Source organism: Muntiacus reevesi, chromosome 1, assembly GCF_963930625.1.
Source record: "Muntiacus reevesi chromosome 1, mMunRee1.1, whole genome shotgun sequence".
Lineage (NCBI taxonomy): Eukaryota > Metazoa > Chordata > Mammalia > Artiodactyla > Cervidae > Muntiacus > Muntiacus reevesi.
Genome location: NC_089249.1, coordinates 269,930,269 through 269,957,868, shown reverse-complemented (window position 1 = coordinate 269,957,868; position 27,600 = coordinate 269,930,269). Strand labels below are relative to the sequence as shown.

At 41.7% G+C, this 27,600-nt stretch overlaps 2 protein-coding genes across 8 annotated transcripts in view; one reads left to right on the top strand and one right to left on the bottom strand.

Annotated features, from left to right (window-relative positions):
- Nucleotides 1-1,738, bottom strand: part of SLF1 (SMC5-SMC6 complex localization factor 1) — a 71,198-nt gene extending 69,460 nt beyond the window's left edge. The window contains exon 1 of the mRNA XM_065936762.1: nucleotides 1,647-1,738. The gene's annotated coding sequence lies outside the window, so the exon portion shown is untranslated. The remainder of the gene's footprint in view (nucleotides 1-1,646) is intronic.
- Nucleotides 1,739-1,815: 77 nt separating this feature from the next.
- The window catches only part of KIAA0825 (KIAA0825 ortholog), a 410,996-nt gene continuing 385,211 nt past the window's right edge, over nucleotides 1,816-27,600 (top strand). For all 7 annotated transcript variants that reach the window (XM_065936747.1, XM_065936741.1, XM_065936733.1 and 4 more), the window contains exon 1: nucleotides 1,816-1,924. The gene's annotated coding sequence lies outside the window, so the exon portion shown is untranslated. The remainder of the gene's footprint in view (nucleotides 1,925-27,600) is intronic.

The following is a 27,600-nucleotide window of genomic DNA, read 5'->3' as shown; positions in this document are numbered from 1 at the left end:
TAAGAAGTAAGTGAATTTTAAAAGTCTCAGGAGTATTTTACTTTTAAGCAGTAAGAGTAAGAGGCTTTAAAAGGTAAGAAATAGTACACAGTAAATTTTACAGCACATATTTCCTATTAGCATATTTAAGGAGAGTCACATAATATACTGTTCTAATTTATATTTTTGAGAAAGAGTGTTGTTTTTTCTCAGCCTGTATGGAATTACTGATTTTATTTTCAAAATGTTTTCCTGAAATAGTGTACTTAGAGTAATTAACCAGGCAAATACTGTCTAGTTAGTTATACTATTGGTTTTCTTAAAAACGTTTTTGGACATTAGTGGAAATCTTCGGAGTTCTGAATCTTGACTATGAAAAAACCCACATCTGACTACCCTTGCAAAGACCGTTTAATATGATTTATGCTTTCTGTTTTAAGGAAGCAAGAAAATGTTAAATGATATAATTAAAGTCAATAAGGCAAAAGAAAATCTACTTAGAAAACAGATCTAATAGCATATTTTGCATTACTGAAGGCTGTCTTCACAATAAAAATTTATATATTCAAGTACTTAAAACATCCTAGTTCACTTAAATTAACACGGAGTTAACTTAGACATAAGGTAACTCCCTTATAAAAATCCACCTAAACACCTGCAGGACAGGTTAGTCAAACTGGCCAAAAATGGGAACACCTTGCACATCAATAGGTATTTCTAGGAAATGAGGCATAACGTAATAACACAAGCCCCAAAAAGTTTACAAGACACAAGAGGCTGTCACATCTACACTGGAAATTAGGTTTAAATTTTCATTCCTTGTGTCTCAACGATAACTGTTCTGTTCTTTTCTGGTATAGGACAGTCATTCGTACAAAAGAACTTGACGCTTCCAAAATCAAGCTTCATCTGATTTCCGGGTCAAATCTTGATAGGAAGTACTCAAAATATAACAAGCTTTCTGTCAAAATTTAATCAGAGAGGCTTTGGGAGTGGGGGGGGGGGGGGGGAATCTCAGCATAATCCCTTCGCCTTGGTCCCTGCCTTCACACAACTGAGATACCATAATCCCCAGAAACACAGTCCGCCCCAACCCCCTCTTCTTTAGGGAAACGTGTGAGTGTGTATGTGCGTATTTCAAGGCCTACAGAAGCCGCAGAGAGACGTTCTTGAACCATTTGGGATTTGTTTAAAATTCTACCAGGAAGAAGGAAAAAAAAAAAAAAAAATGAAGGCATTTGCCTCTTCATAGGAAGGTGGGCCTGGGGGAATTCCTAACCACCTGCACTGACGCTAAGTTATGGAAAAGCAGCCAAGAAGCCGGGACTCGGGGAGACGCGTCCCAGGCGGTTCTATGGAAACGAGAGACGCGGGTGGCCTAGCGCCTTCCCGGCAGGAGAACGAGCTGCGCAGACGGGAGGCGAGGGAAGCCGCTCCAGCCCCCCGCACAAGCAGAGGCGCCGGGGGACCCGTTGCCCGCCGCCGCACGACCCCGCCGACGCGGACAAGCCGCGGCCGCGGGAAGCGCCAGAGGCAAGCGCGGTCGCCGCTCCCCCGCCCCGGCGCCTTCCCACAGCCTCACAGCCCGGACACCGCCAAAACTTCAGGAGGAAACACCCCCACATGGTCAGGGTGAACACCGCGTCTTCCAAGCTGAGGCCCTTTACCTTCCCGGCCGGGGTTTCTGGGGCTGCTGCCTCCGCGAGGCGGCCCCTGACTGGCGGGACGAAGACTGCCGCAGCGGCACCAGCGGCTTCACAAATCCGGGCTCTGGGAAATAATTTCCCGCCGCGCGCTCTGCGGCCCCGGAAGCGATTGTGTCACTTCCGGGTGGTTGTCAGTGACGCTCTCGAACTGTCGTCAGGGTCTTCCAAGCGGGTTCCCCGGCTGGATCCGGACTCGCGGGCCAAGCTCCTGCTAGCTCCGCGCCAAGACTGCGAGACTGGTGAGTGATTTTTTTTTTTTTTTCTTTTCTTCTGGGTTGCCTCCTGGACCTGGTATTTCCGTCCACCCGAGACTCCGTGCAGCATCTTGATCTGACTGAGAAGTTAAGTGGGAAAGGGTTGAACTCGGAGTCCCCATCCAACCCCGTTGGCTCTTGACCCTCTGTGCTGCAGGACAAGGCCTTGAGATTCCGACTTTACCATCTTCTCAACTCACAGTTTCTGTCTCCAGCTCAGAACTCGACCTCGGGTCCCCAAGTGCCCCTGGGTAAGGCCGGAGACACCGTCTACTGCGACCTCGTTTAGGAGAGTCTGTAGAGGTGGTCAAGCGGTGTCAACACTCTCCCACAGACAGGGTGGTGGTCACCCTTGATTTTCGAGAGCTGCTTTACGGTCTTTTTCCCGAGTATGGTTGCCGTCATCTTGGGGTGCAATGCCGGGGAGACAAGCAGCTGGCTGAAGAGCGCACCTTTTCTATTTTTGGAAGTGGAATGAGGGGGTCGGGTTGGGGGTCGTTCCTGATTGAGAACTCAGCGATACCGCCGCCGTTAGAATTGGGTGAGAATGGTCTTTGTTCCATGAGCTAATTGAGATAGGAGAACAAGCTTAAAATTTCATGCTTGGGTTTTAGATACACATTTTTACCTTTTGGAAAGGAGCTGTCAAGAATAGATGTGCTTTCAGAAAGGAGTGCCTCTGCACTCTTCCAGGCTTCCTAATGAAAGCTTCAGGAGAATTTCAGATAGGGGTATAAGCAGAGTTATTTTAAAGAGAATTTTCTTCGGATGAAAAGGTAATGTGAGGAAATGTGCTCATGTAGTTGAAGCTTTTTTAAATGTGATGAGAGCAGCTCTTTTTGTTGACTTCTCTTTCTTGAGTCATGCAGTTTGTTCAGGTAAGTAGTTTTCACTTACCACCTTACACTAAAACAATCACGTGTTCCATAAGCAGCTGATTTTTTTTTTTTTTTTTTTTTTTTACCCCCAGTCAGTTCTACATAGAGTTCTAGGGATAACTACCATAAAGAAAAATGCAATATGTTCGATTGAAGGACCCTGATCCATCAGGCAATGCTTTGTTGCCTTTTGAGAGTAATGGAAGCATGTTATCTCCTGGTGGATCAACAATTCAAACTTGTGTAACCTCATTTGGTCCTGATTCTGTCCTTTTTATTGAATCTTGTGGTCTTTCCTTATTTCTTCAGTTGCAAGGATTATAAATAATTTAAGAAAGGTTACCTTGTTTTTTGGAGAAGGAAATGGCAGCCCACTCCAGTATTCTTGCCTGGGAAATCCCATGGACAGAGAAGCCTGGTAGGCTACCGTCCATGGGGTCGCAAACAGTTGAACACGACTGAATGACTCGACTTCACTTCCCTTCACCTGGTTTTTATGTAACAACTAGTTGTCAGATAGGCAGTGTTTTGGTTTTTTTTAATCATTGCTCTTGACTTGTGACCTCTTTTCAAATTAATATAGCCAGCCACTAACATTAGCCACAAATAGCTGCTATCTGCCAGGTATTTTACATTTATAATTTTATTTAAACTTTTAACAGTTTTATAAGGAAAATCATATTATCGCTATTTTGCAAACATTTTATACTGAGACTCAGATGTTCTTACAAGTTATACAATTAAAGGGAAGTTGAGATTTGAACCCAGTTTCCCTGACTCCAAACTTGGGCTCTTTTTACTATGGGCTCTGTCTACTTCCTTTCATAAATGAAAAAATCATTCTTTTTAACTCTCTAGTAAAATTGAATAGTATATCACATTCCAGTCAAATGGATAGCAAAACTTGAGTATAAGAGATTTAAGGAGTTAAGGAATTAATTCCTTAATGTGTTAAGGATTAAGGAATGTGTTAGGGATTTAAAGAATCACTACAAAGAATTTTGATATATGAGTAATCCAAATTCTTTTTTTGTATTGATCCTTAGCCAATTTTATCATCCTTACTCAAATAAATACAAGCAATCTAGAGACCCAGTATATTAGTGACTGTAAGGCCAGTGTATCAGCTGTTTAGGCAGCTTCTATTTTGTGTGTATATGTAGAAAGAGAGAAAATGAATTAAGTGAGCACAAATTCATAAAACTGAACTTTGTGATGCCCAGTAAGGAATTACTATTTACTGGCTGTTAGAAAACTATTCTTTTCCACTCATGTAACCCTCAGACAGATGGTGATTAGCATATATTTTTAAGTATGCTTAACTAAACCTGCCCTTTGCAATAGTCTACTGTGTGTAAAGAAAGAATAGCTTAATTGTCAAGGAATTTACTAAAATCTAATCAAAATGACCAGTACTAGAAATGACCTAGACCTTAATTCTAAAGAATAACTGGTTTTACAAAAAGACACAAGTATATGTGTACAGCTCATTTCAAACACTAACCTCCATTACATCGTACTGACTTCTCTGTGAATGATTATTTGCTTTGCACATCCCACAGGTAAATCTCAGTGATTTTTTCCTGACCAAATTTCAGTGCTTATAAAAGTTGAGATTTTAATGTTTTGTTCATTTCATACTCAGCATCTGGCATGTACTATGGGCTCAATAGATGTTTATTGAATGAACTTTTAAAAGTTATTTATCCACAGAGAAGTACTTGTACATGTATTTTTTTTAAAGGAACTTATGATATAAATAAATGCACACTTATTTATCATTACTCACTTTGACCCTGGAATGTAATGTCCACTCCACAGCCCATCCATGGAAGGCAATATGTTGTCCTGCAAAGAAGAGTGGAGAGTGAGCCAGGAGATAAGAGAACGCCTAGTATTTGTTATTGCTTACTTTCTGCTGCGCAGTGTTACCTTCAATTCTCACAGCACTGTAGGGCTTTATCATTCTTTTAGGATTGAGGAAACCAAGATAAGCTTTGTAAAGCTTCGTAGGTTACACACAGTCATTAAGTGCCAGAGCTATGATTTGAACCAATGCTGATTCCAAGGACCGTAGTATTAACCACTTCACTATACTGCCTCCAACTGGATTTTAATCCTGGTTCATCTACTAACTAGGTCTAAACACAGGGAAATTTATTCCTCTGAGCATATCTCTTTTCTATAAGGGTTGGATTAAATGACGTTTAAAGTCTTTTCTGGCTCAAAAATCCTCCCAAGTATTATCTGAATGTAGCCATTCTAACGTGCTAGAAAATTTTGAGTGGAGTTTTACATATAATGAATGTAAATTCATTATATTTCACATGTAAATTACATCATTTAATCCAACCCTTATATGTTGGTAGATGTACAATCATGATTTTGTAATAGAAAGAATAAGACCAGAGTTAAAAATCTCAGGCACGTATTTGCTAGTTTATGACCCTGATAAGTCACTGATTCTTTGTGAGCTTAGGTTTTTTTTTTTTTTAACATAAAATGGATATAGAAGAATGCTTTCCGGATTGAGGTAGCTTCAAACACCCTGCCTGAGCCCAACACATGCCATTGTTCAGTCATGAAGTCATATCTGATTCTGTGACCCTTGTACTGTAGCCCGCCAGGCTCCTCTGTCCATGGGATTTCCCAGGCAAGAATACTGGAGTGGTTACCATTTCCTTCTCCACCGGCTCTTCCTGACCCAGGCAACAAACCTGTGTCTCCTGCATTGGCAGGTGGATTCTTTGCCACTGAACCACCAGGGAAGATAGTTGGCATTAAATATATATTGATTCTCTTCCCTTCTGCCCAATTTTTTAAGGATAAAAGATCGGTGGATGTAAAAATATTTTACAGGTTAGCCAAAGGTGAAGAATCTTCAGTTATAGTCCACTAAGAAAGAGCAAGTTATACCTACAAATATCTATTGTATGACCAACAATTTACATACAATTATTGAACAACAAAACAATGGGGAACACAGAAAGGAAGTTTTGCTTTCAGTAGGACAGATGAGGAAAGAAAGGTAATGCTGAGTTTGGGCCTTAAAAGGATGGCAATTTTGGCATTCGAGGATGCAAAGGCACCAGAAAAGATTAGTGAGTATATATTAGATCTGTGGGATGTATTGAAGGCTAATGATAAAAGGTGAAAAAGTTGAGTTCAGCACAAGCTTTGGGTAACTGTGGTCCTGTTAAAGATGTTAGACTTTCCACAATGAGCAGTGGTTTTTGTGCATAACCAGGGTGGGGTGGAGGATAGGGTTGGCATTTGATTTCTTTTTTATGGAAATTATACCCATTTGTTATAGAAATGTAAGAGTATACAAATAAGCCAAAAAGAACAAAACAAAAAAACGCACATAATCCCATTCCAGACCAACCAAGCACCTACTTCCTGAACACCAACTCCAGCCAAGTGCCCTCCCGGCTTGAGAGTCTCTCTCTCCATCCTAGTGAACTGGCCACTCAGGTTGACTCAGAGGTACGACAGGGCTCTCCGGGGTCACTTGGCCCAGCTTCTAGGCTTCCACCTTAAGGGGCTCACATGGGGACTGGTCCACAGACACACAGTTCTGCCTGGGTGAGGGTCTCTCTACAGGTGTATTGCTTTTAACAGTATGTTTGCTGGCACTGGCATGCAGGTGTGATGGCGGCAGGCTTCTGGGAGTGGGGGAGAAGGGTACCGTCTAGAGCTACGAGTTTTCCCACCCCACTTTCCTGTATCCTCCCTGCCTCCTGTCCCTTCCTGATGTCTGTGGTGGTGATTTAGTCGCTAAGTCGTGTCTGACTATTGTGACCCCATGAATTATAGCCTGCCAGGCCCTTCTGCCCATGGAACTCTCCAGGCAAGAGTACTGGAGTGGGTTGCCATTCCCTTCTCCAGGGGATCTTCCCGACTCAGGAACTGAACCCAGGTCTCCTGCATGGCAGGTAGATTCTTTACCTACTGAGCTATGCTGCTGCTGCTCTGAGGGAAGCCCAACCCCCATACCCAACTTTGAGCCTGGGTTCCCCCATCTGAAGTCACAAGGTGGACTGGGTAGGGGGACCCTGGGTTTCCCCTGCCCAGGAGTGGCTCCAGAACCCCTCCACCCCCCGGCCCTGATTCCCACCCATGGTGTGGTCATATCTGGGTTTGCCTATCTTTCCTGACCTGCCTGAGCCTGGGTCTCCCAAAATCACTCCTCTCTGCTCCATGTCCTTCCACAATGCCTTCTCTACAGAAACAGAGGACAAAAAAACAAAGCAGACAAAAACCAACCATCTCCCTTCCAGGGTCTGAATACGACTGAGTCGCTACCTGGCTGCTCAACATCCAAGTCAGGGCACTACTGTGAGGCTGAGTCCTTTTAAAGGAGGGTAAAACACCAGCGTTTGGTCATTAGAAGTGGTGAGTCTGCAGACTGCTGACTCACGTGATCAGGTGACTCTAGTTAAGGGAAGTTTTTGAGTGGTGAACTCAAAGGCTGCATCTGAGTCAGGAAACGAAAGCAAAAATCAGCATAACTTGATTAAGTTATATTAAAAAGCCTCGGAAAGTGGGCAAAGAATGCTGCTTTCCAGCCTCAGCTGCTAATGTGTTATTGGAAGCAGGTTTTTGAAACAGTGCTTCAGCTATTTCCCTGTAAATTTTGGTTAAAATACAAATAGTTATAAGAGGCAGCTCAAGAAATATCCTTAATTGCTAGTATTTTATCTATAACATATATTACACTTATACACACACACTCATATAGAGAGAATGAACATATATAGCTGTTTAAATCATTTGGGGGATTCTTTGCTGAATAAAGTTCTCAAGTTGTCTAAGACTAAAAAAGGGCACAGTTGTCATTTGATTAGTTCGACAGATTAGTTTAGTGTGAAACAGCTGAATTCAGAGAAGACCTGTGTGGGCTCAAACTTAGGAACTTACACAGGATGATCTTGAAAGAGTTACTTGAATTCTTTGGTTCCCAATTTCATCTGTAAAATGGTAGTTTCAGCTTCATGGATTTATTAAGATTAAATGTGATAATGTGTGAAAGCACATAGAGGCATCAGAAAAAATTTATTGGGGTTCTGCCTACTTTTTGGTGTTATTTAATAAAATCTAATTGCTTTAAAATAAGGTCTGCAGCTCGGTGAAATTAAACAGACCTGAGTTCAGATCCCAGCTCTGTCACTAGTTGCATCATGCTGGGAGTTACTTTTCTACTCTCTTTGTTTCTTTATTTATAAAATGGGAACAGTAATAATGTCTTATTAGGGCTTTTGTGAAGACTAAATGAAATAATGATGCCTAGAGTTTAACATGGTGACAAGACAGATGCTTTGTTTGCTCAGATTCCCAGAGAAGCAGATACAAAGAAGGGAATAGATATGCAAGAGATCTGTGGGGGAACCTGCCTGTGAAGGATAAAGGAGAGGGAGCGAGAGGAGGGAGGAAGTACCTTCAGACCTCAGTAGAGGTCTGACAACCTGTGCAAGAGACAGGGAGAGAAACAAGAGGGTGAGAAGAATCTCAAAGCTCCGCACTGTCCTAGAAAAGCCTCACCAGGTCACGGGGAATCCAAGAGCAAAAGTCATCCCTTGGAGGCATCCTGTGTCGTCCCAGTACTCAGCATGTTTTGGTTACTAGCAAAAATAATTCATCGTAGTCGCATGCTGTAACTGACCAGTGTGTTTTAAATCTCAACTCTTTGAATTTTACTGCCTGTCCACACCTCCCCTGAGAAAAGTACAGTCCCTGCTGCCTAGCATTGACATTAACATTTGAGGCACACGTTCTTAGACTAACGACTCTTTATATCTTATAATACAGTTTTGTTTGCCAGAGAACCGTTGAGGAATCAATAGATCTGTTCTGAATTACAGCTGAAAAGTGTTAGCATTAGCTAAGCAACTGATTTTTTGACATCAGGTGATTAAACACAAACTATATTTGTAAATTCAGATAGCCAATAAACGTAACAGTCTTAAAGAACTGATTAATGTTACTCTCCATAATGTGATATCAACCTCAACTTGAATGTTCATCTCCTTTCTTAGTGAAAGGAAGCAAAAAATATGTGACCCCAAAATATCCCCCTTTGGCATTTGGAGTGTTTTGAGCCAAAGGCAATCAAGATCCAGCAGAATCAAGAAAGACTTTTATGTCTCCCTTTACTACCTAAACGGAGGAGGCAATGGCACCTCACTCCAGTACTCTTGCCTGGAAAATCCCATGGATGGAGGAGCCTGGTAGGCTGCAATCCATGGGGTCATGAAGAGTCAGACATGACTGAGCGACTTCACTTTCATTTTTCACTTTTCTGCATTGGAGAAGGAACTGGCAACCCACTCCAGTGTTCTTCCCTGGAGAATCCCAGGGATGGGGTCGCACAGAGTCGGACATGACTGAAGTGACTTAGCAGCAGTAACTACCTAAAAGAATTTAGATAGGGAGCCTATACTGAGCCAGGAGGTAGATGGGCTTCCCAGGGTCAAGGAATTGGAGATTCGTCCACTGTGGACTGATACTTCAAGACGAGAATAGCAGGACTGTTGAGAGAGGAGGCTGAGCCCTGCCCACACCACATATTCCTCATTCTGGAAGTGAGGAGACCTCCCCAGCTACACTCATGCAGAAAGACTGCTTGCAGGTCGAAAGGGGAGTGATGCTAAGTGATGCCAGTACCTATGGGCCCTTTCAGTAGAATCTGTCTTGACTAAGAGATGTGTATGCACAGATGGGAGGATCCTGAGATGTAGTAAGTGGGGACTCTGAACCAGGCAAATCAAAATGATTGGCCAAACAAAACCAGAAGAAATGCCCAATAAAAGTAATCCAGGGCTTCCGTGGTGGTCTTGTGGTTAAGAATCCTCCTTGAAATGCAGGGTACACAGGTTCGATCCTTGGTCCGGGAAGATCACACATGCCGCAGAGCAGCTAAGCCCGTGCTCTGCAACTGTTGAGCCTGTGCTCCAGAGCCCAGGAGCCACAACTACGGAGCCCATCAGTTCAGTTCAGTTCAGTCGCTCAATCATGTCCAACTCTTGGCGACCCCATGGACTGCAGCACTCCAGGTCTCCCAGTCCATCACCATGCACTGCAGCTACTGAAGGCCATGCCTGGAACCAGTGCTCCTCTGCAAAAGAAGCCACTACAGCGAGCAACCCACACACGCTGTGCTAGAGAGGAGCGCCTGCTCCCTGCAACCAGAGAAAGCAGCAACAAAGACTCAGCACAGCCAAAAAAAACAAAAGTAATTCAAACCGCCATGAGGGCGTCACTCAGCAACTCTATCCACATGTGTCTATCCACACAGCCTGTGCTCTTTTTTTCCACCTAATACTCGTTTCCCTAATTTGTGGGAATTCTTCTGCAAAGCAGAAGGGCCGGGGCCTTGTCACTGACTACTGACCTACGGCGTGGATTTGGTGCTCTCACTGCAGGGACCTGACATCGGTCTCTGGCTGAAAACCAAAATCCTGCTTCAAGCAACTGGCTGAGGACATCCAAGATTAGCACCAGGAAGGAAAGGAGCTATTATTACCAGAGATAATTTTTACTTGAATGACTGATATGTATGGCAGGGCAAATGACAGGTTACCAAATATCTGCTCTTAGTGTCCTGTGATTGAACCTCCTCACAGGATACTCCAGGCCCCAATCCCTCTTGGCTCAGCGTGACATATAAACTTCAACTGTCTGACTTGCCCTTGAGTCTCACTGTCTTATGGCGCTCCCCTGTGTATGCCGTGAAATTTGTTTTCCTTCTGGTAATCTGCCCTGTGTCTACATGCTCAGTTCCTCAGCCGTGTCCGACTCTTTGTGACCCTGTGGACTGTAACCCGCCAGCCTTCTCTGTCCATGGAGTTTTTCAGGCGAGAATATTGGAGTGGGTTGCCATTTCCTCCTCCAGGGGGGTCTTCCCAACCCAGGAATCAAACACGTCTCCTGCATTGGCAAGTGGATTCTTTACCAGCGTACCACCTGAGAAGCTAATCTGTCTTGTCATTTAGCCTCTCAGACGTGTCTGACTCTTTGTGACCCCATGGACTGCAGTACACCAGGCTTCACCGTCTCCAAGAGTTTGCTCAAACTCATATCTATTGAATTGGTGATGCTATCCAACCATCTCATCCTCTGTCGCCCCATTTTCCTCTTGCCCTCAATCTTTTCCAGCATCAGCATCTCTTCCAAAGAGCTGGCTCTTCACATCAGGTGGCCAAATTATTGGAGTTTCAGCTTCAGCATCAGACCTTCTAATGAATATTCAGGGTTAGTTTTCTTTAGGATTGACTGGCTTGATCTCCTTGCTGTCCAAGGAATTCTCAAGTTCTCCAGAACCACAATTCAAAAGCATCAGTTCTTCCATGCTCAGTCTTCTTTATGGTCCAGCTCTTACATCTTATATGACTACTGGAACAACTGAAGCTTTGACTACATGGACCTTTGTTGGCAAAGTGATGTCTCTGCTTTTTAATATGCTCTCTAGGTTTGTGATGGCTTTCCTTCCAAGGGCCAAATGTCTTTGGATTTTGTGACTGCTGTCACTCTCTGCAGCAATTTTGGGGTCCAAGAAGGTAAAATCTGTCACTGTTTCCATTTTTTCCTCTTCTGTTTGCCATGAAGTGATGGGACTGGATGCCATGATCTTCGTTTTTTGAATGTTGAGCTTTAAGCCAACTTTTTTCACTCTCCTCTTTCACCTTATCATGAGGCTCTTAGTTCCTCTTACTTTCTGCCATGAGGGTGGTATCACCTGCATATCTGATGTTGTTGATACTTCTGTCAGTCTTGATTCTAGCTTGTGATTCATCTAGCCTGGTATTTTACATGATATGCTCTGTATATACGTTAAATAAGCAGGGTGACAATATACAGCCTTGACGTACTCCTTTCTCAGTTTTGAACCAGTTCATTGTTCTGCATCCAGTCCTAAATGTTCCTTCTTGACTTGCATACAGGTTTCTCAGGAGACAGGTAAGGTGGTCTGATATCCCCATCTCTTTTAAGAATTTTCCACACTTTATTGTGATCTACACAGTCAAAGGCATTCGTGTAGTCAACGAAGCATATGCTTTTCTGGAATTCCCTTGCTTTTTCTATGATCCTACAAATGTTGGCAATTTTATTTCTGATTCCTCTGCCTTTTCTAAATCTGGCTTGTTTCTCTGGAGGTTGTTGATTCATGTACTGCTGCAGCTTTAAAGGATTTTGATCATTATGTTGCTTAGCATGTGAAATGAGTGCAATTGTATGGCAGTTTGAACATTGTTCGGCATTACCCATTGAGATTGGAATGAAAACTGACCTTTTCTAATCCTGTGACCACTACTGGTTTTACAAATTTGAGTGACATATTGAGTGCAGCCCTTTAACCACATCATCATTTAGAATTTGAAATAGTTCAGTTGGAATTCAATCACCTCCACTAGCTTTATTTGTAGTAATGCTTCCTAAGGCCCTCTTGACGTCACAGTCCAGGTTGTTTGACTCTAGGTGAGTGACCACATCATCATGGTTATCCAGGTCATTAAAGTCTTTTTTTTTTTTTTTTTTAATAGCTTTTATGTATTCCTACTTCTGTAGTTTGATCTCCGAGTTGGGAAGATCCCCTGGAGAAGGGAATGGCTATCCACTCCAGTATTCTTGCCTGAAGAATTCTGTGGACAAAGGAGCCTGGTGGGCTACAGTCCATATAAATCAGCCTTATGTTGATTTGATGATACATCTGCCAAAAGAATCTAGAAGATAGAGGAAAAATGTTTACTTCCACTTCCCAGGTGGCACCGTGGTAAAGAATCCACCTGTCTGTGCAGGAGACACGAGAGACTTGGGTTTGACTTCTGGGTCAGGAAGCTCCACTGGAGGAAGAAGTGGCAACCTACCCCCATATTCTTGCTTGAAAAATTCCGTGGACAGAGGAGTCTGGCAGGCTGCAGTCCATGGGGTCACAAAGAGTTGGGCATGACCGAGTGCGCATGTGCGCACACATACACATATGCATACATGTCACCAGAGGTATCTCTTTGGTCAAATAGATCAAAGTATTATGTTTTTGTCTTTCTCCATCCCCTTACCTCCTTCCTCTTTCTTGTTTTTAATGAGGAAATGTAGCCATCAATCAGTTCTGCACTCTGTACATGGCAGGTCATGACCCATCAATTGGTGAATACTAGTCTACAGTTTTGTTTCATTTATGTGTGGCTTTAGGATTTAGGTATTAAGTGTGTTTGTTACTGTGAATCAAAGGATTCAAATTTTAAAAGCAAGGGGCTTAGTCTAACTTTCTTATCTTTACAGGAGGAAATGAGGATTAAAGAGGTGATTTAGCCTGCCCAGATAACTCAGGAAACATGTGACTTGGACTAGAAGCTAGGTCTTAAGAATCTAAATTTAGGGTTCTTTTGTATCGCGCATCCAGGAAAAGACTTTTTGTGTACACTACTTACGCCACATGATTACTCTGTTTTCCAGTTGGTTGATATGATAGTCCTTTTCTGTCACTCTCATTATTTCTTTGCTAAGATTTACTGAGAAGAGCTTTTCCCTGACTGTGGCCATTGCGTGTCAGGGAGGATGAATAGCTGCAGTTGTTTTTTAGCAGTCAGCAGCTATGCCCCATCCGCTGAATTTACTGTTTATTTCCCCTATGGGAAACAGCTAATTTTAACAGTTTAAATGTAGAGTTTCCCTAATTTAAACTGAGGAGTGAAGGGAGTTCTTTTTGAGGAGTATTATATCTGCAAAGCCTGAATTTTTACTAATAACTAGTGAATATTTTTCTTACTTCATTGTCATGACATCGTTTACCCATTTTCTTAGCTTTTTAGACTTCAGCTTACCAAATACTGTCATTTTTAAAATATAAGTTTTGTCCATAATCATGTGATAATTTATTCCTGTATAATTTAAAAAAAAATATATATCATTCTTTCCTTTTCTAGCAAATACTCATTCTGAAAGGGAACAGAATAGGCTGACCCAAAATGTGCCATTGTGGCATGTGAATTGTTTTGAACTGAAGGTAATTAAGAATCAACAAACTCAGGAGAAACTTTTACCTCCTCCTTTAACTTCCTAAAAGTGTTTAGATCCAGGACCAGTTCCAGAAAGGGAGCTACTACCACAGATAACTTTTATCTGAATGGTCTATCATGGTGGCAAGGCAGATGCTCTTATCAGCTTGTGAATTACCCTCCTCCCCTTTGAAGCTCCAGGCCCTTAGCTCAGTATGGCATATAAACTTCGACTTCCTGACTTGCCCTTGGGACTCAGATTTTTATGGAGTTGCTGTGCAGCCTACAAAATTAAAATTTTCTCTTGTTAATCTGACTTCAATTTAATTATTAGACCAGCCAAAAAAACATAAACAGAAGAAGGGAAAAGCTTTTTACCCCTGCAATATCTGCCCGCGAGAATGTCTATGGGCGATTTCGCTTCTCCCTGTGGGTAGTTTAGTCCTATGCTCCTTGGAGATTTGACTGGGAGAGAGTTTGTGAATGGAGTCCTCCTCCTAGGCTCTGGTTCCCTGTTGCCTTATGTGCCCTGTTGTTGTTGAGGCTGTCTATGCTCATTCTTTTTTTAATTTATTTTCATTGGAGGATAGTTACTTTACAGTATTGTGGTGGCTTTTGCCATACATCGACATGAATCAGCCAGGGGTGCACATATGTCCCCCCAACCAGAACCCTCCCTCCCACCTCCCTCCCCACCCCCATCCTCCTGTGTTGTCCCAGAGCACCGGCTTTGAGTGCCCTGCTTCAAGCCTCGAACTTGCACTGGTCATCTATTTCACCTATGGAAATATACATGTTTCAGTGTTATTCCCTCAAATCATCACACCCTCGTCTCCTCCCACATAGTCCAAAAGTCTGTTCTTTACACTTGTGTCTCTTTTGCTGCCTTGCATATAGGATATCATTACCATCTTTCTAAATTCCATATATATGTGCTAATACACTGTGTTGGTGTTTCTCTTTCTGATGCATTTCACTCTGTATAATGGGCTCCAGTTTCATCCATCTCATTAGAACTGACTCAAATGTGTTCCTTTTTATAGCTGAGTAATACTCCTTTGTATGTATGTACCACAACTTCCTTATCCATTCGTCTGCTGATGGGCATCTAGGTTGCTTCCACATCCTGGCTATAGTAAACAGTGCTGCAGTGAACATTGGGGTGCACGTGTCTCTTTCAGGTCTGGGTTCCTCGGTGTGTGTGCCCAGAAGTGGGATTGCTGGGTCGTATGTGTGCTCATTCTTTTGGTTAACTTTACCTGGCATGATCTTTCTCTGGCTTTCTCATTTATTCTGACTCAGCAGTTCTCAGACTTTTGGTTTCAGGAGTCCTTTTACACTGTTAAAAATTACTGATGACATCAAAGAGTTTCTATGTGTGTAATTATACCTTAATATTTATTATGTTATAAATTAAAATTGAGTATTTTAAGAAATGATTATTTCAATAATAAAGCCAGTACATGTTAATGTAAATGACATTAAAGATAACTATTTTTCAAAACAAAAATGATAGTGGAACTGTGGCAATCTCTTTAATATCTGACTTCATAGAATAGTACTGAAATCTCAGATCTGCTTCTGTATTCGTTCTCTTGTGATATGTTGATTTGGTTGAAGTGAGTAAACAAAATCTAACTTTATACAGTTGTAGTTGGGAAAAAAGGAGTGTTTAATGGTCTTTTGAGATAACGGTGAATATTTTTCTCTGATCTTACACCAAAACTTGACAAGTGGTAGTGACACCCTGCACCTCAGATTGGGACTTGAACCAACAGTCTTTGAATTAGAATCACTCACCTGGTGTCTGGACTTCTTGAGGGTCAGATTCTTTGTGTCTTGTTGTTCGGTTGCTCCGTCCTGTCTGATTCTTTGCGACCCCATGGACTGCAGCACCCCAGCTTCCCTGTTTATCATTATCTCCCGGAGTTGTGTGTCTTAGCACAGAAGGAATTATGTGAGAGGCAAAGTGATAGGCAAGAAATAGATTTCTTAATTTCGGATGCTTGTGCAAGCAAGCAAGGGGCTCTGGCCCAAGGACCATCTTCTTCCTTATTCTTGAGTAGATGTCAGGCTTATACCACTAGCTCCTCCTTTGTATCTGCAGGAAAGTGTGTGACCCTAGGACTGTCAAAGTACTTGTTCAAATCAGTAGAAAGGTGGTAACATTTTTTCTTGCACCTGATCACCTGGGGCCTGTCTCGTGCTTTTATTTATGGCTTCACAGATAAGCAAGCCTGCTTTGTTCCTTGACCTTTGATAGCTTTTTGGAGCAGTCATTAACTTAACAGTGGTCTCCCAAAGTTCCCTAAGTTTCCCTCACTATCTGTAATCCTCTACTGAGACTTCTACAACTACCTGTGTTAACTGTCCTATTCTTCCTCTATCGGTAGTTTCTTAAAGTTTAATTGCAATGTAGAATCTGAAATTGTGTCAGTGAAACTTTTATACTCTTACTTTAAAATGCCTTGGTCTATCTTGCGCTTTGAATGAATCTTTTACAAACACAGGCTTTTGTTCCATAATGCATTGGCCATGTGGAAAGTACTGATTCATTGAGGTATGCTTGACTTCCAAATCGTTATGTACTTCATATGGTGATACTTAGCAGGGCCCTGTAGGGCTTCTAGGCAAAAGCCCTTTTGTGTCCCCCGTTTCTTTGATTATAGGAAACAGCCTTCATTCAGCCTCCATGACCTACCCTGAGTTCCAGTGGGCAGATTCAGGCAGTGTTAATTAGGAAAAGGAGCGATGTGAGACCAGGGAGAAAGAAACGGTCAAGAGCAGCCCTGGGGCAAGCTCCTGTTTCCCCATCAGCGGATACACACAGCAATATCTTTGAGATGTTTTGCAGATCCTGAACCCCCCTCCACTGGGAGAAGTTAATGATAAGTGATGCTATGCCACCCACAGCATGTAGACTATCATACATTTGGACCTGGAGTTTGATGATGCTGATTCCTATTCGCCTCAACACCTACTCATGAGAAGAATGTGCATGAGCTGATCACTTCCTCTTTGAACAGTTACTGTAAAACTTCTCACTGTCTTGGCATTAGCCCACTGTGGCCTCCATTGCCCGCCAAAGTAATAAAGCTTTCCTTTCATACCTTATCCAAAACTCTGTCTCTGAGATTTTATTCAGCTCCAGTGTCCGGAGAAGCTGAGCTTTCGGTATCAACGTGCTGCACTCCATGGGGTCGAAAAGAGTCGGACACGACTGAACGACTGAACTGAACTGTACAATATCAACTAAATCCCAGTTGTTAATATCACCAGCAATCTCTTCAGGAAAATCATACAATATTGCAAAACTGTCCAACTGAGAGTTTAAAATTTTCCAGCATTTTGTTTTTGCTTTGAAAATTCTTATTTTATCCTTGGCAACAAATGTGTGTGTTGTGTTATTCTCTCGTCGTGTCTGACACTTTGCGACACCATGGACTGCAGCCTGCCAAGCTCCTCCGTCCATGGAATTCAATGGCAACAAATGCCACCTAATACTTTTCTTGAAATGACAGCTCAATTTGATTAATTTTGAGAAAATGTGTGGTGTATTCAAAGATTGAGTGAATGAAATTACTGATTTTTAGTACCTCATCAAGGACATTATTAAGTGAACCTACCATTATTTTTTTACTCTGTGATGGTGAAAAATTTGACTATAGTGTTGAGCAGGATAATGACCCTCTAGAAATGCCTACATTATAACCCCTAGAACCTGTGAATAGCAAAAGGGACTTAAAGTTGCTAATCAGTTTACTTTAAAATAGCAAGATTATAAAATCAGTAGCAAATGGGTACAGTGTAATCACAACCGTTCTCAAAAGTGAAAGAACAATAGCAAAAGTGAAAGTCTTGGTCGCTTCAGTCGTGTCTAACTCTGCAACCCCATGGACTATAGCCCACCAGGCTCCTCCATCCATGAGATTCTCCAGGCAAGAATACTGGAGTGGGTAGTCATTCTTTTCTTCAGGTAATCCTCCCAACCCAGGGACTGAACCCAGGTCTTTTGCATTGTAGGTGAATTCTTTACTGTCTGAGCAGCCAGGGGAGCCCTAAAAGAAGGAGGCCAAAGAGTAATTCAGAGTGATGAAATATGAAAAGTACTCACATATCTACTAGAAAATGGGGAAAGTGGGCCACCAGCTGAGGGATGAGAGCAGCCTTTAGAAGCTAAAAAAATGTAAGGAAACAGGGCAGTCTTCAGAGCCCCCAGAAAGGAATGCAGCTTTGCTGACCATATGGTTTTAGCCTAGTGATACCCTCAAATGGTCTTTAACCTGGAAAAGTATAAGATAGTAACTTTGTGGGGTTTTGAAACAATAAATCTGTGGCAACTTACTACAGTAGAAACAGAAAGCGAGTACAACTAATACAACTTGGGGTGATAAGCTGTGTTTAGGCATGGTTGCTTTGGCATTTAGTACAAATGTCAATGGAGTGAAATGATTTATAATGTCATGTTACTATGAAAATAGTTTTTATCTTGTAAACCCTCTGGAAGGATATTGGGTCCCCACCAGGGATCTGTATACCATGCTTAGGAATCTCTTATGTAACTTTTTCTCTTGTACTTTCTGCATATCAACTGCTAAGCTAGGTACTTTGTTGTTGTTGCTTAGTTGCTCAGTCGTGTCCAACTCTGCAACCCAATGGACTGCAGAGGTAACCCGCCAGGCTACCTCTGTCCATGGGATTCTCCAGGCATTGAATACTGGAGTGGGTTGCCATTTCTTCCTCCAAAGGATCTTCCTGACCTAGGAATTGAACCTGTGTCTCCCTCATCTCCTGTATTGCAGGCAGATTCTTTATTGCTGGGGCTTCCCTGGTGGCTAAGATAGTAAATCATCTGCCTACAATGCGGGAGACCTGGGTTCAATCCCTGGGTCAGGAAGATTCCTCTGGAGAAGGAAATGGCACCCCACTCCAGTACCCTTGCCTGGAAAATCCCATGGATGGAGGAGCGTGGTAGGCTACAGTCCATGGGGTCGCAGAGAGTCGTACACGACTGAACGACTTTACTTCTCTTTCTTTATTGCTGAGACACTTGGGAAGCCCAGGCTGGGTGCTAGGATGCAAAAATAAAGAAAGCACAATCTCCGTCTTAAGAGGATTATAGTCGAGTGGTTGAGTTGTTGTTTAGGCACTAAATCATGTCCAACTACTTTGCAACCCATGGATTGTTGCCCTCTAGACTCCTCTCTCTGTCCATGAGATTTCCCTGGCAAGAATACTGGAGCGGGTTGCCATTTCCTTCTCCAGGGGATCTTCCTAACACAGGGATCAAATCTGTGCCTCCTGCACTGACAGGTAAATTCTTTACCACTGTGGTAAATTCTTTACCAGCATGCCACCAGTGAAGCCCCCAGTGGTTGAGAGAGGTAAGGAAATCAATGATTGCAGATAGTACAGAATGACAGCTGCCCTCACTGTACTCAAGTGAGGGGAAGAGACCTAATTCTAGTCTTTAGATGCTTCTGTCTAGTGAGAGAGATCACAAGGATAATTACAAAATGCAAGGGAAAACACCCCATTGAGAAGGGTGGAGGAGGGACCTTTACAATCTCATTAGCAGCTTATGATAATTTCAGTTTCTCCACATTCTCTCCAATTCATGTTACTGTCTGTCTTTTGATTTCAGCTGTTCTACTGAGCTATGAAGTGGTACCTCTTGTGCTCCCAATTTATGTTTATCTAATAATTAATGATGCTTAGCATCATTTTTGTACTTACTGGACATATGTCTATCTCTTTTGGACATGTCTATTCAAATCCTTTGTCATTTTCAAAGTGAATTGCTTATCATTTTATTCTTTTTTTTTTTCATTTTATTTTTAAGCTATAGTAGTTCTTTATAGATTCTGGGATGCTATCTCTTTATCAGATATTTGATTTGCTAATATTTTCTCCCACTCTGTAGGTTGTCTTTTCACTTTATTGATCTTGTCATTGGAAGCACAGATATTTTTGATATTACACACATGATTTCCTCTAAAAATTGTACATATGTTTAGGTCTTTGATTGATTTTGAGTTAATTTTTGTATATCTTTTGATGAATTTGACTTCACTATTTTACATGTTGGTATTCAGTTGTCTCAGCAACTTTTCTTGAAAAGACTAATCTTTTTCTATTGAATTTTCTTGAATCCTCATCAAAAATCAATTGAACATTCTATGGATTTATTTTTGGACTCTTGGTTCTATTCCATTGATTACATCTCTCTTTATGCTTATCCTGTCACACAATCTTGATTACTGTAACTCTGTAATAAGTTCAGAAAGTCGGAAATGTGAGTTCTCCAAATTCATTCTTCTTTTTCAAGGTTTTTTTGGCTGTCCCTTGTATATCCAGCATGAATTTTATGATCAGTTTGTTAGTATCTGCAAAATAGGCAGCTGGCATTTTGATAGAGATTGCACTGAATCTGTAGACTAATTTGGGAAGTATTGCCAGTTTAACAATATTAAATTTTTCAATCCATAAACAATGGACCTTTCATGTACTTAAATCTAATCCAGTCCCTTCCAGTGATGTTTCGCACTTTTCAGTGGATAGGTCTTGCACTTCTTTAGTTAACTGTTTTCCAAAATATTTTTTTTCTATTTGATGTCATTGTAAATGGAATATCTTTCCTAATTGCAAAATTGTTAAGTGCTCCTTAGCAGCAGCAGTGGCCTATAAAAATATAATTTGTTTCTGTTTGTTAATCTTGTGCAACCTTTGTTGAATATCTTTATTAGCTCCGGTAGTTTGGGGTTTTCTTTAAAGGTTTTGTTTTAACTTATTTTTGGCTGTACTGGGTCTTCATTGCTGTGTGAGAGCTTTCTGTAGCTGTACCAAGCGGAGACTGTTCTCTAATTGCAGTGTGCAGGCTTCTCATTGTGGTGGCTTCTCTTGTTGCAGAGCACCAGCTCTAGTGCGTGTGGGTTTCATTAGTTGTAGTGCACAAGCTTAGTTGCACCAAGGCGTGTGGAATCTTCCTGGACCAGGGATTGAATCCATGTCCTCTGCATGGACAGGTGGATTCTTAACCACTGGACCACCAGGGAAGTACCTTGGGTTGGTTTTAGAATTTCTTACAATTTCTTACATACAAGATCATGTCTTCTCTAAGTAGAAATAATCCTCCTTCTTTCTAGTCTGGATACCTTTTATTTACTTTTCTTACCTAATTATCCTGGTTAGAACCTCTAGCGCAATCAGTGTTAAATAGAAGTGGTAAAAAATGGGCACACTTGTATTGTTCCTGATTTTCAGGGCAGAGCTTTCAGTTTTTCCCCATGAAGTATGAAGTTAGCTGTGGGGTTTTTGTTGATGTCTTTTATCAAGTTGAAGAAATTCCCTTCTACTACTAATTTGTTGAATTTTTTTTTATCATTAAAGAGTGTTGGATTTTGACACATTCTTCTCTGTATCTATTTTAGGTCACCATGTAGTTTTTGTCCTATATTCTATTAATGAGGTATATTACAGTGGTTCATTTTCCAATGTGTAACTTCAACCTTATATTCCTGGGACAAATGCCACTTCAGTTCAGTTCAGTCACTCAGTCATGTCCAGCTCTTAGTGACCTCATGGACTGCAGCACGCCAGGCTTCTCTGTCCATTACCAACTCCCAGATCTTACAAAAACTCATGTCCATTGAGTCGGTGATGCATCTCATCCATCTCATCCTCTGTCGTCCCCTTCTCCTCCTACCTTCAATCTTTCCCAGTATCAGGGTCTTTTTTTGTCAGTTCTTCACATCAGGTGGCCAAAATCTTGGAGTTTCAGCTTCAGCATTAGTCCTTCCAATGAATATTTAGGACTGGTTTCTTTTAGGATGGACTGGTTGGATCTCCTTGCAGTCCAAGGGACTCTCAAGAGACTTCTCTGACACCAGAGTTCAAAAGCATCAATTCTTTGGCACTCAGCTTTCTTTATGGTCCAACTCTCACATCCATACATGACTACTGGAAAAACCATAGCTTTGACTAGATGGACATTTGTTGGCAGAGTAATGTCTCTGCTTTGTAATATGCTGTCTGGGTTTGTCATAACTTTTCTTCCAAGGAGCAAGTGTCTTTTAATTTCATGGCTGCAGTCACCATCTGCAATGATTTTAGAGCCCCCAAATATAATGTGTGTCACTGTTTCCATTGTTTCCCCATTTACTTGCCATAAATTGATGGGACCAGATGCCATGATCTTAGTTTTCTGAATGCTGAGTTTTAAGCCAACTTTTTCACTCTCCTCTTTCACTTTCATCAAGAGGCTCTTTATTTTTCTTTGCTTTCTGCTATAAGTGTGGTATCATCTGCATATGAGAGGTTATTGATATTTCTTCTGGCAATCTTGATTCCAGCTTGTGCTTCATCCAGTCAAGGATTTCTCATGATGTACTCTGCATATAAGTTAAATAAGCAGGGTGACAATATACAGCCTTAACGTTCTCCTTTCCTGATTTGGAACCGGTCTGTTGTTCCTTGTCCAGTTCTAACTGTTGGTTCTTGACCTGCATACAGATTTCTCAGGAGGCAGATCAGGTGGTCTGGTATTCCCATCTCTTGAAGAATTTTCCAGTTTGTTGTGATCTACACAGTCAGGGGCTTTGGGGTAGTCAATAAAGCAGAAGTAGATGTTTTCTGGAACTCTCTCGCTTTTTCAATGATCCAGTGGATGTTGTCGATTTGATCTCTGGTTCTTCTGCCTTTTCTAAATCCAGTTTGACCATCTAGAAGTTCACAGCACACATACTGTTGAAGCCTGGCTTGGAGAATTTTGAGCCTTACTTTGCTGGCGGGTGAGATGAGTGCAATCGTGTGGTAGTTCGAGCATTCTTTGGCATTGCCTTTCTTTGAGATTGGATGGAAAGCTGAGCTTTTCCAGTCTTATGGCCACTCAAGAGTTTTCCAAATTTGCTGGATTATTGTGACACTGAATGGTTTGCCTTGGAAATGAACAGAGATCATTCTGTTGTTTATGAGATTGTATCTAAATACTACATTTCATACTCTTGTTGACTATCATGACTACTCCATTTCTTCTAAGGGTTTCTTGCCCACAGTAGTAGATATAATGGTCATCTGAGTTAAATTCACCCATTCCAGTCAATTTTAGTTCGCTGATTCCTAAAATGTCGACGCTCACTCTTGCCATCTCCTGTTTGACCACTTCCAATTTACCTTGATTCATGGACCTCACATTCTAGGTTCCTATGCAATATTGCTCTTTGCAGCATTGGACTTTGCTTCTGTCACCAGTCACATCCACAACTGGATGTTGTTTTTGCTGTGGCTCTGTCTCGTAATTCTTTCTGGAGTTATTTCTCCACTAATGTCCAATAGCATATTGGACACCTTCTTACCTGGGGAGTTCCTCTTTCAATGTCCTTTTTTGCCTTTTCAAACTGTTCATGGGGTTCTCAAGGCAAGTATACTGAAGTGGTTTGCCATTCCCTGTTGCTGCTGCTGCTGCTGCTGCTAAGTCGCTTCAGTCGTGTCCGACTCTGTGCTACCTCGCCAGGCTCCACTGTCCCTGGGATTCTCCAGGCAAGAACACTGGAGTGGGCTGCCATTTCCTTCTCCAATGCATGAAAGTGAAAAGGGAAAGTGAAGTCACTCATCCTGTCTGACTCTTCGCGACCCCATGGACTGCAGCCTACCAGGCTCCTCCGTCCATGGGATTTTCCAGGCAAGAGTGCTGGAGTGGGGTGCCATTGCCTTCTCCGTTCCCTTCTGCAGTGGGCCACATTTTGTCAGAACTCTCCACCGTGAGCCGTCCGTCTTGGGTGGCCCTACATAGCATGGCTCATAGTTTCAGAGTGAGACAAGGCTGTGGTCCATGTGATCAGATTGGTTAGTTTTCTGTGACTGTGGTTTTCAGTCTGTCTACCCCCTGATGGAGAAAGATAAGAGGCTTATGGAAGCTTCCTGATGGGAGAGACTGACTGAGAGGGAAACTGGGTCTTGTTCTGATTGGCGGGGCCATGCTCAGTAAATCTTTAGTGCAATTTTCTGTTGATGGGTGGAACTCTGTTCCCTTCCTGTTATTTACCTGGTACCAAACTAAGGTGGAGGTAATGAAAATCATGGGGACCTCCTTCTAAAGGGCCCATGCATGCACTGCTGCATGCGGTGCCCCTAATCCTGCAGCAGGCCACCTGTGACTCACGCCTCTGCCGGAGAATCCTAGACACTCATGGGCAAATCTAGGTAAGTCTCTTTTGGGTCACTGCTCCTTTCTGCTCGGTCCTGATGCCCACAAGGTTTTGTTTGTGCCTTCCAAGAGTCTGTTTCCCCAGTCCTGTGTAAGTTCTGGTGGCTCTGTGGTGGGGTTGATGGCGACCTCCTCTAAGAGGGCGTATGCCACACCCAGGTTTGCTGCATCCAGAACCCCTGCCCCTGCAACAGGCCACTGCTGACCCGTACCTCCTCAGGAGACACTCAGACACAGTTCTGGCTCGGTCTCTGTGGGGTCTCTGGGTCCTCCAGGTGCACACAAGGTTTGTTTGAGCCCTCTGAGCATCTCTCCGGGGAATGGTGCTTAGCCATGGTGTAAAGTACTTTTATATGTTACTAGATTCGATTTGTTAATATTTCGCCAAGTATTTTAGTTTACATATGGGATGTTGGTCTATAGTTTTTATTCTTGAAGTGATTTTGTCTGGTTTTAGTATCAAGGTAATGCTGGCCTTAGAGCATAAGTTGAGAAGTGCTCCCTCCTCTTCTGTTTTTGGGAGGATTTGTGAAGTGTATGAAAGCCACTCAGTCACGTCCAACTCTTTGTGATCCCATGGACTGTAACCTGCCAGGCTCCTCTGACCATGGACTTCTCCAGGCCAGAATACTGGAGTGGGTAGCCGTTGCCTTCTCCAGGGGATCTTCCCGACCCAGGAATTGAACTAGAGTCTCCTGCATTGAAGGCAGGTTCTTTACCAGCTGAGCTACCAGGGAATATTAATTTTTGGTAGATTCACCAGTTAAACCATCTGATGTGTGCTTATCTTTGTGTGAAAGTATTTTGATTGTTAATTTGATCTGCTTTCTTCCTATAGGTCTTTTCATATTTTTTAGTCTCCAGTCCTTTTAGAGCGTCATGTCTTTTTAGGATTTGTCTATTTCATTTAGTTATAAAATTTGACAATGAACACTGTTTATTGTATCCCCTTATAATCTTTTTATTTCTGTAAGTTTAGTAATAATGTTCCTCCTTTCATTCCTGATATTAGTCATTTCAATCTTACCTCTCTTCTGTGTGTGTGTTTGTACAGTATGTGAGTATTTATATGTGTGTGTCTAACTAACGCTTCATCAGTTCTGTTCATTTTTTCAGTCATTAGTTTCCCTGATTTTCTCTATTTTTTCCTATTCTCTTTTTATTTATTTCTAATCTAATCTCTGTTATTTTCTTCCTTCTGCTTGCTTTAGGTTTAGCTTGCTCTTTTTCCAGTTTCTTACAGTTGAAGGTTATGCTATTGATTTTAGGTCTTCCTTTTTTAATATAATTATTTAGTCTGCACTTTCATTTTCTGCTGTTGTGTTTGTTTGGCTTTGTTTTTAGGGTAATACTGTCATCATAGAATGAGAAAGATTTCTTTCCTCTGTTTTTTAAGCGAGCTTGTGAAATGTTGGTATTATTTTATTTATTTCATAGAATTCACCAGTAAAGACCTTTGGTCTTTGCTTTTCCTTGTGGGAAGATTTTGAGTTACTGGTTGAATCTCTTTACTGTTTTAGATCTGCTCAATTTTTGCATTTCTTCTTAATTTGGTTTTGATAATTTATATTTCTCTAAAAATGTATCCATTTCGTCTGTGTGTCTACTTTTTCGGCACGAAGTTGTTCACTGTGTTGTATTGCAGTCTTTTCTGTTTCTGTATGACCAGCAGTGCTATCTTTTTCATTCATTATTTTGGTGATTTGTGCTCTTTTTCTTTTTTTTCTTGCTCAGTCTAGCTAAGTATTTGCAGTTTTGTTAACATTTTCAAAAATCAATTTTGACTTTTGTTGTCTACTGCTTTTCTCTTTTCTGTATCGTTTATTTCTGCTGTAATCTTTTATGTTGCCATTCTCCTTACTTTGCATGTGGTTTGCTCTTCTTCTTCTAGTGTCCTAAGGCTGAATGTTTTTATTTTTTGACTGCACCGAATCTTCATTGTGGTATGCAGGTGTTTTAGTTGCAGCATGTGGGATCTAGTTCCCTGATCAAGGATCGAACCTGGGCCCCCCTGCATTTGGAGTGCAGACTCGTAGCCACTGGACCACCAGGGAAGTCCCCTGAGACTGAATCTGAAGCTGCTTGGTTGAGACCTTTCTTCGTATTTGTTTATTTGTTTACTTTCGGCTGTGGAGGGTCTTTGTTGCTGTGCATAGGCCTTCTTTAATTGTGGCGAGTGGGGTCTACTCTCTAGTTGCCCGTGCAGGCTTCTCATTACGGTGGCTTCTTTTGTTGCAGAGCACAGGCTCTAGGGCATGCAGGGTTCAGTAGTTGTGGCTTGCAGTCTTCGTTGCCCTTTGACATGTGGAATCTTCTTGGACCAGGGATCAGACCCATGTCCCCTGCATTGGCGAGTAGATGTTAACCATTTTACCACCAGGGAAGTCTCTTTTTTGATGTGTGTTTAAAGCTATATTAACAAATAAACTGCTTAGTAAGCAAGGAAAAAAAAATAAAGCTGTAGATTTCCTTCTACAGCTTTTTGTGTGTCTCATAAAATGTGACACATTGTGTTTCTACTATCACTTAATAAACAATACTTTCTGAGATCTTCTGTGATTCCTTTTTGACTTGTTATTTAAATGTTCTCTAATTTTCAAATATTAGGAGTTTTCTAAGATTTTTTTAATGCTATTGATTTCTGATTTAATTCTGTTATACTTTTAGAACATACCTTTTATGATCTTATAACTTTTATATTTATTGGGACTTGTTTCTGACCTGGAATATGATCTATTTTTGGAAAAAAAAAATTGACCTTTGGAAAAAATTGTGTATTTTGCTGTCATTGAGTAGAGTGGTCTATATGTAGGAATTAGATTGCATAGTTTGATAGTATTCAGATCTTTGTAGTTTTGCTGATTTTCTGTTTAATTCCATCAATTATTGAGTGCAGGGGATGTAAGTATATAATTATAATTTTCAAATAGTCTCAAATTTCAATTCTCTCATTTTTGGCTCCATTGATTTTTTTTTTTTTTTTTTTTATTAGTTGGAGGCCAATTACTTCACAACATTTCAGTGGGTTTTGTCATACATTGACATGAATCGGCCATGGAGTTACATGTATTCCCCATCCCGATCTCCCCTCCCACCTCCCTCTCCACCCGACTCCTCTGGGTCCTCCCAGTGCACCAGGCCCGAGCACTCATCTCATGCATCCCACCTGGGCTGGTGGTCTGTTTCACCATAGATATTATACATGCTGTTCTTTTGAAACATCCCACCCTCACCTTCTCCCACAGAGTTCAAAAGTCTGTTCTGTACTTCTGTGTCTCTTTTTCTGTTTTGCATATAAGGTTATCATTACCATCTTTCTAAATTCCATATATATGTGTTAGTATGCTGTAATGTTCTTTATCTTTCTGGCTTACTTCACTCTGTATAATGGGCTCCAGTTTCGCCCATCTCATTAGAACTGATTCAAATGCATTCTTTTTAACGGCTGAGTAATATTCCATGGTGTATATGTACCACAGCTTCCCAAGGCTCCATTGATTTTGAGGTGCTGTTTTAGTTGCATGCGTGTTAAGTCACTTCAGTTGTGTCTGATTCTTTGCAACCCTGTGGACTGTTGCCTTCCAG